The following is a 9465-nucleotide window of genomic DNA, read 5'->3' as shown; positions in this document are numbered from 1 at the left end:
CTTACTCTGTGGCATAATAATATGCATTCTTCACTGCTCTTCCATTAAAGCCCTTTCTTTGATTTCACTGTTTAGCCTGTAAGAACTAAAATGATATATCGAAGATGAGGCAAACTGCTTATGCTTCTAGAGTCACAGAGAAGCACTCTGTTCTTCAAACTCAAGAGGCTTCAGTGTCTCCCTCAAGAGTCTTCTCCAACCATCCCCTATCTCTTTTTAATAGCCACATTTCATGAGTATTTTGTAAGTTAGCACTCCCAAAGTCAAAGCTTTTCTCTCCTTCACAGACTAAGATTTCACTCAACGAGAGATTCTCTAAGCTGAAAATTATGAGAAAACCAGGATCTACTGTCAACTGAAGACCAAAATGCCCTTTCTTCTTAAAGGTCCACTGTTAACAGGATCACTGTAGTGAATTATATTCAAGAGTCTATATACATTAATTCATCACTTAACTTTGTACTGTTTTATTAAAGTATTTTGCCTTATATAAGTATAAAAAATTGTTTTGTAGTTGCAGATGGACAACATGCCTTTATTTTTATTTGTTCATTTTTATGTGGTGCTGAGGATCGAACCCATGGCCTCATATGTGCTAGGCAAGCACCCTGCCACTGAGCTACAACCCCAGCCTGCCTTATAAAACTTTTAATGGAGTAATCTATCAAGACTAAGTAAATGAAAGAAAAATGTTTAGCTTTGTTTGCATGAAAAAACAGGAAGGTGAGCAAGAAGGAGGTGATTTCAAATGAGAGATTTTTAGGAAAATAGCTGTGTTTTCAGAATTTTTGGCATTAGAGAATTTATTTGTTTTGATTTTATTCCTTAAGCTCTAGAACCTACATGAGTTCTAAGTGGACTCCATTTCATCAGTATAGCAAGGCAATTGATAAGGATCTGTTGTGATTCAATGTTCCATGCCAAAAAATCAGTCTGTAAGATTGAATTCTACTCTGGTTATTAAAATGCTCAATTTCTATCCTAGCTTTTACGTTATTATAAGATTTTATGGTTTTACTTCTGATGTGGATTTATTATAAGAACTTTTAATTCTTCTACTGTCATTTTTTGTGAGTATGCTAAATAAATAAAGTTTAAATATAAACATGACTCTTTCCTATCTATTTACATTTGGGGTTCAAGTAATAGTGATTCTGATCCAAATTGTCAAGGTGTAATTTGGACCTAAACTCTGTGTTAAGTCTGTTGCTAGAGTAAACTGATAATGATTTTGTCATTATGTGATACTTCCATGTAAAGCTGTTTGGTTTTTGTTTGTTTGTTTGTTTGTTTATTTATTTATTTGTGGTCCCGGGGGTTGAACCCAGGGCCTTGTACATGCAAGGCAAGCACTCTACGAGCTCCTACATTCCCAGCAAGGCTGGTATTTTTTAGTCTAAAAAATTCTGTCAGTCAGGTGTGGTGGCACACTCCTATAATCCCAGCGGCTTGGGGAGGAGTCTGAGGCAGGAGGATCATGAGTTCAAAGCCAGCCTCAGCAACAGCAAGGGGCAAAGCAACTTGGTGAAACCCTGTCTCTAAATAAAATACAAAATGGGGCTGGGGATGTGGCTCAGTGGTCAAGTGCCCCTGAGTTCAATCCCTAATACCAAAAAAGAAAAAAAAAAAAAAAAAGAAAAGAGAGAGAAATATTTGTTGAACGAAATAGGATATGAAAAAAAATGAATTTTGAATGAAAGAATATTTCAAGAACTGCAAACATAGGCTGGGAGTGTAGTTTAGTGGAAAAGTGCTTGCCTGGCATGCTTGAGGCCCTAGGTTCAATCCCACCACCGAAAAAATAAATAATAAACAAAGATTGGAAAAAATGCACCAACATTTGAGGATACAGGAAATTTGTATTTTCCTGTATTCACTTTTCTATATATTACAAATTTCTGAAATAATCATATATTACTTATATCAAGAAAAATACATTCGTGGGTAAAATAATAAGCCATAAAATATTGAATTTAAATTTTAATTTTGATATCTAATGGCATTCCTTTAGCTGTGTGGGGATTTGTTTTTGTTGCTGGTAGATTTCCCTGTCTCAGCTGAGCGCTGCCCATCAGTCAGCAGATGGCAGCATTCAACTTCCAAAAACTAACCTTTCTCTCCCTGCACCGCCCCCCCAACTGCAGTAGAAGAAAGAAAAGAACTCTTAAAAGACTTAAACAAGTTGTGGAATGTTTGAATACTTCAGAAATAGACACTTGTTTGAAGATGGAATACATTTTATCCTCACAGCAGCTTCCCATTTTAATTTGGACAGATGATCTTCAGGCTAAACAACCAATCTTGAAAGTCCACTGTTAAAGAGGAATGGTGGCATAATTTTACATTTCTCAGAGCCACAGTTGGCACTTGTTATAGGCAAGACTAGCCATCTATGGAGATGTTTTGGCAACTGCTTGCAAAGTGTGACTTAAAGACCTCTCAACAATTCCTCTCCCATCCCCACAGCTCTAACTAATGCTCCCCCAAACCACTTTCCTTTGCCAGATAATTGGGGGACATTAAACATTTGTTCCCTTTTAAAATTCAAATATCCCTGGAGGAATTTGAATAGTCATGGAATTTTAATGTTGTAAAGTAATAAAATCTAGTTTGTTCCTTTTTAATTTAATTTAATTTTTTTTTTTTAAGGAAAGGAAGTCTGAGACTAAGGACTTAACTTCTTAATGATCATACAGCTAGTTAGTGTCAGAGCTAAGTAAAACATGACCTAGGCCTCCTACCTTCAGCTCCATGTGGGCTTGTGTTTCCCTGCAATGGTATGCTGTCTGGGACTTGCTTTAAAACATTCCATCCATCCATCAATACATAAGTCACTCATTCAATAAATTATATATGTAATCATATATAAAATAGATAAATATGTGTAAATATATAGCATAAATAAAATATATAAATAACATGAAAATTCTACAAGAAAGATTTTTTTTTTTTAAAGAATTCATCTTACAGGACTGGGCTTGTAGCTCAGTGGTGGAGAGCTTGTCTAGTATGCGTTAGGCACTGGATTCAATCCTTAGCACTGCATATAAATAAATAAATAAAGTAAAGGTCCATCAACAACCAAAAAAATACTTAAAAGAATACTTGTTACTATATACTTTGATTTGAATAAGTGTACTACATTCTTATGAAGGCATATCCAGACTAAAGAACTGAGGAAAGAACATAAAGGAAGAATGGAAAACTGGCAAGGTTGAGGATAAGGACAAACTTCAAGTAACTTCCTCATCTACTTGTAATGCTTGACTGAACCAGCTGTGTGCTTTTAGGGAAATCATTTACTTCTATAAGCTTGTTTCTTCAGAAAAGATGGTCCTAAAGTTCCCTGGAAATAACATACATCACAGCTCCCTACAACCCCTGACCCCAATATTTAAATTCCTCTTTGAATTTTCTGAAAGAGATGACCAAGGAAGCCTCAGATTAAGGCAAGCCCCATGGTGCTGACCACATCATTTCAGACTGCTAGGCAGCCCCACAGTTCCTCAGAAGGCTCTCGGGCCACCAATTTTGAAATAGGACTGAAGCCTTTGGCAAACAGCCGTGTTCACCATTTACAGTTTCCTCATGACCTGAGGGTACTCAAGGAATATGGCTACATACCATGTCCATGGCTTCCCTAGACTTGAATTTGAAAGTAACGGCACAGGCTGTGGTACACCAGTTTAAATCCCATCTCTGCCACTTTGTCACTTCTTAAATGTGTGTGATCATGGTTATTTCTAGTCCTCTATTTCCTTGTGCGTGAAATTTTTGTGAGTATTAAGAGTGTGTTAGTACAGTGTCTGACACGTAGTAAATAGTAAATAAATGTTAAGTATCAAAGTAGATAAAGAGGTAGGCAGGAAGTTATGGAATAATTTGAGATGTTACTGAGATTCATACTCTTCCCATTCAAGTTGCTGATCTATGTTCACAGCCTCAGTGGAACCTTTGGAGAAAAAATATCTTTAGGCAGTCATGTGCTAGAGCTGTCTCCAGTTGGCTCCTTGAGATGAAATTAATATAAAATTAGCCATTTTTAAGTGAACAATTTGGTGGCATGCCTCTAGTTCCAAAATATTTCCATCTTTCCAAAATAAAACCCCATAATCACTAAACAGTTAATCCCCATTTGCCCTGACCCAGTCCCTGGTAATTATCATTCTACTTTCCCTTTCTATGGATTTACCTATTCTGGATATTTCGTATAAATGGAATCATGTGAACTTTTGTGTTTGACTTCTTTCACCTAGCATAATATTTTCAAAGTTCATCCATCTGGTAGCATGTATTGCTACTTCATCCCTTTTTATGACTGAATGACATTCCATTGTATGTTACTTTTTTTTTAACCCGTTCATGAGTTGATGAACATCTGGGTCATGTCTACTTTTGGGTTTTTATTAATAGTACTATTATGAATATTCCTGTATATTTTTCTCTGGGGGTACACACATAAAACTCGCTGGGTCTTAAGGTAACTCCATGTTTCCAGAGTTAGGAAAGAAATGCCTAGAATCAGCAATGATGAGCCAGTTAGAAATAAGACATGAAAAGATACTGAACATCATTAGCCATCAGGGAAATGCAAACCCAATCTACAATGAGATACCACTTCACATTCACTTTGATGGTTGTGATCAAAAAGGCACACCATAACAAGTATCAGTGAGAATGTGGAGAAATTGGAACTCCTGTACGTTGCTGGTAAGATTGTAAAATAGTGCAGCTGCTCTAGAAAACAGCCTGAGATTTTCTTAAATGATTAAACATAAAGCCACTGTATTTGTGGATGTTCCCTGGAGAGAAGAGGAAATGGTGATCAGGGCCTGAACAAAATAGCTAGAGACCCTCCTCCCCACTTCCTTCAGATGTGGATAGTCATTGAACACATGCCCATTCAGATAGACAGATACATATGTGGCTATACTATTCCTGTCTTCACATCTTATTCCCACCCTATCCCCACTCTCACCTCTCTATATGGTAGAAATAGGAATTCTGTCCAAAACAATGGGTGCAGAAGAGACTGCTCATAGTTCCCTATTTTGTTGCTGATAGTTTGGCAGTGGTGGGGAGTGTAAGCAGAGGTTTCAAATGTACTCATATATGCAGTTCACATTATGGAAGATGTGGACCATTTTTTTTTTTCTTTGAGATGTGATCTGGCCATGTTGCCCAGTCGGGCCTTTAACTCCAGGGCTCAAAGAATCCTGCCTCAGTCTCCCAAGTAGCTGGGACTGCAGGCATGCAACACCAAGACTGGCTTGTACTTCACATCGTGTATTTTCCTGCCTCATGATCTTATTCCCACCCTTGTGCCTCTGGAAATGCTTCCCTCATTCCTATCATCTTGTCTAAATCCTTTCTCTCCTGTGAAATCCAGGTCAAGTTCTACCCTTTCCTTAAAGTCTTCCTTCATCCAAATCCAGGGTAGACACACTCGATGACCCCAGTAGTGCAGTGCCTGAATATCCTAGTATTTGTAGGGTGGGGGCAGTGGTACCTGGGGATTGAACCCAGGGCAAGCCCCTCCCACTATTTTGAAACAGAGTCTTGCTAAATTGTAGGCTGGCCTTCAACTTGAGATCCTCCTGCGTCAGTCTCCCAAGTAGCTGGGATTAAAGATGTATACCGCCACACCTAGCTACCTAGTACTTTGAACACCAGAAAATTCTGCTTTATTTAAATTTATACAGTAAAACATCTGATATTTTATTCATATGTTCTACCTTATGCTAGAGAAACTGTGGCAGATGCAAAAATAATTTAAGAAATAGATAAGGGAGATAAATTTTAAATGGAGCAAGTGTGAATGAAAATTTGTGTGTAATACATTGGTACAAGACTTGAATTGCTTGGTTTTACTTGGAACCTTCATATTTTGTGGCTGTATTCTATGATTTCCCTTGGATGGCAAATAATTGGGGTAGGAATCAATAGGTTTGGGTTTGGGTCCTAGCTTAGCTGCTAACTAGGTATGTAATCTTTGAGCTCCCTTAACTCTTCCTATGAGTCAATTGGAAAATTAGAATGGTACTATGTCTCAACAGACAATTCTTATACACCCTACCTTCTTTTCTCTGCTACTCCTTTTCTCCAGCATCACTTCCCTGGTTCAGGCTCTCCTCATCCTGAACCCAGTCCCTTGCTACTCCAAATGTGGTCTTCAGCCAAGCAGCAGCTCCACTCCAGACCTACCAAATCAGAATCTGCATTTTAACAAGATCATATGCACATTAAAATTTGAGAATGACTGGCCTAGACTAATGACAGCCTTTCAGCTGGTTTTTCTGTCTCCACTCTGGCCCTTTCCAGTCTACCTTCCACATTGCAACTAGGAAGGTCTTTTCGACCGGCCAAGATTATATTATTTCCCTATTTACAATCCCTCAGGGACTCCCTATTATACAATAACAATATGGAAAAAGCATAGGCATTAGAACTGAACATATTAGGTTCACATCTTGCCTGAACCAATTACTAGTTTTGTGACTTTGATTTTAGTTTCTTCATTAGTAAAATGGCAATAAAAATGTCTACCCTCATAGAGGTGGGGTGAGGATTAATTAAATGAGTCTGTATAAGCAGAAAGTTTTGCAGATGAAAAGGTAATGTACAGGATTTATTTTTTGAAAAGTCCATAGAAGTGGGGAGGGTGTGGAAGGGGATATAGATGACGCAGACTGGTGTGGCAGACTGTTTTCCAGATATGGCTAAAATAGTATCTCTCATCTTATATGCTCTTCTACAAGGTAATTTTACCACCCACCCCTCTAAGAGGTTGAATCTAATTCTGCTCCCCTTAAATTTTAGCAAGTCTAAGGATAAGGATAACTTGCTTAGAACCATACAATAGAAGTGATACTTCATGACTTCTGAGATGAATGTCTTGGGACACTTGCTTATAGAGAAGACAGTTAAGAACTCTGAGCACCTTCAGAACACCATGCCAGAGAAGCTACATTTAGGTACTCCATTCCCATCAAGCCACCAAATTGGTGGTGAAGCTGTCTCGGCACTTCAGGTCAGCCCATCCATCAGCTGAATACTACTGAGTGGCCTCAGTTGGTGCACAAGGAGCAGAATCGACTAGGTAAGCCTTGCCTAATTCCTGACTCCCAGAATTGTAGGACATAATCAAATCCTTGTTTTATGCCACTAAGTTTGGAAGGTAATTTTAAAAATGCAATAAATTACCAGAAACTATGGTTTGAATAGGGGTTATTCCCTCTGAAACTCATGTTGAAATTTAATCCCTATTATGAGATATTAAGAAGTTGTACATTTAAGAGGTGCTTAGGACCTTGCACTGATGAATGGACTGATCCATTCAAGAGACTAATGGATTAATGGGTTGTCTGGAGAGAGAGTCTGCTATAAAAGCCAATATATTTAGGTTTCATATGAGTTCCCTATCTGTAACTATGTGATGTCCTGCACTACCTTGGGAATGCTAGCAAGAAGGCTATCACCAGATGCAGCCCCTTAATCTTGGGCAGAACCATGAACCAAAATAAACTTTTTTTATCTCACCCAGTCTGTGGCATTGTGTTAATTAGGAACAGAAAAATGGGGCTATGAATGTAGCTCAGCGGTACAGTGCTTGTCTAGCATGCATGGGTTCAATGTCAAGTGCTACAAAAAAAAAAAAAAAAAAGCAAGAAGAAATGAATTAAGTCACCAGAACAATTGGCATGAGTTGGTAATTGTTTAAACTGAGTGAGTAATAGGTATACTGAAGTCCATTATAGTCTTTCTACTTCTACATATATGTAAAATTTTCTGTAATAAAAGTTTTAAAAGTGTATATAAAATACTCAGCTCAGTTATTAGTCAATAAGTAGTAGCTATTGGTATTTTGAATGGGAAAATAGTCAATAAATGGTAGCTGGCATTATCATGAACGGAATGAAGTTCCAATTGAGTGGTACAGCATTCGAAATCCTCTTCCTAATGTGGCTCCTGCTTCTTCAAGCTTATCTCTCACCAATTCACGCCTTTCACTCTTACAAGCTTCAGAAATTACCAAAGTACTCACGGTTCCTAGAATATAGCATGGTGTTTTGTGCCTCCATGATACTGTCTATGTTGCTTTCTCTTCTGGAGAGTATTTGCCATCTTTGTCCTCATATAATCTTCCAAGATCCAGCTGAGATGTAACACCCTCAGGGAAGCGTTTTTCTGACACATAGCAATAGAATTTGTCCCTCCTGTTGTTAGGCTCCCACTCTAAACAGACCTCTTCCAAAGCATCGAGACTAGTTTATTGTGCTTCTGGGTGTACTTGTCTGTTTCCCTTTACCAGACTGTGAAATCTTCCCCAGTGTGGAGAACATGACAAAGTCTTAACCCTCTTGAAGCTCACAGTGCAAGTAGGGAAGGCAGACAATAAATAAATAAATCCATAATTAAATTGTCCTATGATGAGCCCTATGACAGATACAAGAAGGACATGGGTGGGGGGGGAGTCTTCTCTGAAAAAACGACACTCAGGTTAAGCTGGGAGGATGAGTAGGAGTTAACCTTATTCAGATGCTTCAGCCAAGGTCTAGCACAAGGCCTGGCACGTAGTAGGATGCATTAAATACTTATTGAGTGAACTAGCTCTTCCTCGCTCACAAGTTTATTATGAGCATCACTTGTGATAACATCTGCGAAGGTTCTTTGGAGAATATAAAGTGTAATGCAAATGCAACTTTATTACAGACAATATCCTTGAGAGGATAGGAAACAGAATTCCCTCTTTCATCCTCGTGAACTTCTGCAGACAGGCAAATTCTGCCCCAGCCAAGTGTATCCAGGCATACAGTCTTCTCCCCAAACATAATTTTCCCATTCTGTTTGGATCGTCAACATGGCCTTTAATGAGATACAGGAGGGAGTAGACACATGGCTTGTGTGGGTGTAGGTTTGGATGGAGTCCTATGGCAGGAAGGCAGCCAGTTCTAGAGCGTTGACTTGAAGATCAAACTGGATGACTTTCAAGGGGGATGGGGAAGATGGTAAGGAGAGTGGGAAGTAGGGAAGGTGATTAAAAATAGGAATATTAACCCTATGTTTGCCTCTTGATATGTTCTAAAGTAAAATGTTTCAGTTCCTTTTCTCCCTTTTCTTTACCTCCCTGATTTATGATTGTCCAGATATTTCCTGTTTCCAGTAAGACCAGAAGAGGATTAACGTATTTAACATCTACTATTTGGAAGACACTATGGTACGTGCTTCAAGAACATGAAGAGTAGCCGGGTGCAGTGGTGCACACCTGTAATCCCAGCAGCTTGGGAGGCTGAGGCAGGAGGATGGCAAGTTCGAAGCCAGCCTTAGCAACTTAGTGAGGCTCTAAGCAACTCAGCAAGACCCTGTCTCTAAATAAAATATAAAAAGGACTTGAGATGTGGCTCCATGGTTAAGCACCCCTGGGTTCAATCCTCAGTACCAAAAAAAAAAAAGAAAGAAAGAAAG

Source organism: Sciurus vulgaris (assembly GCF_902686455.1).
Source record: "Sciurus vulgaris genome assembly, chromosome: X".
In the NCBI taxonomy this organism is placed as follows: Eukaryota; Metazoa; Chordata; class Mammalia; order Rodentia; family Sciuridae; genus Sciurus; species Sciurus vulgaris.
Note: the sequence above shows the minus strand (reverse complement) of the source record.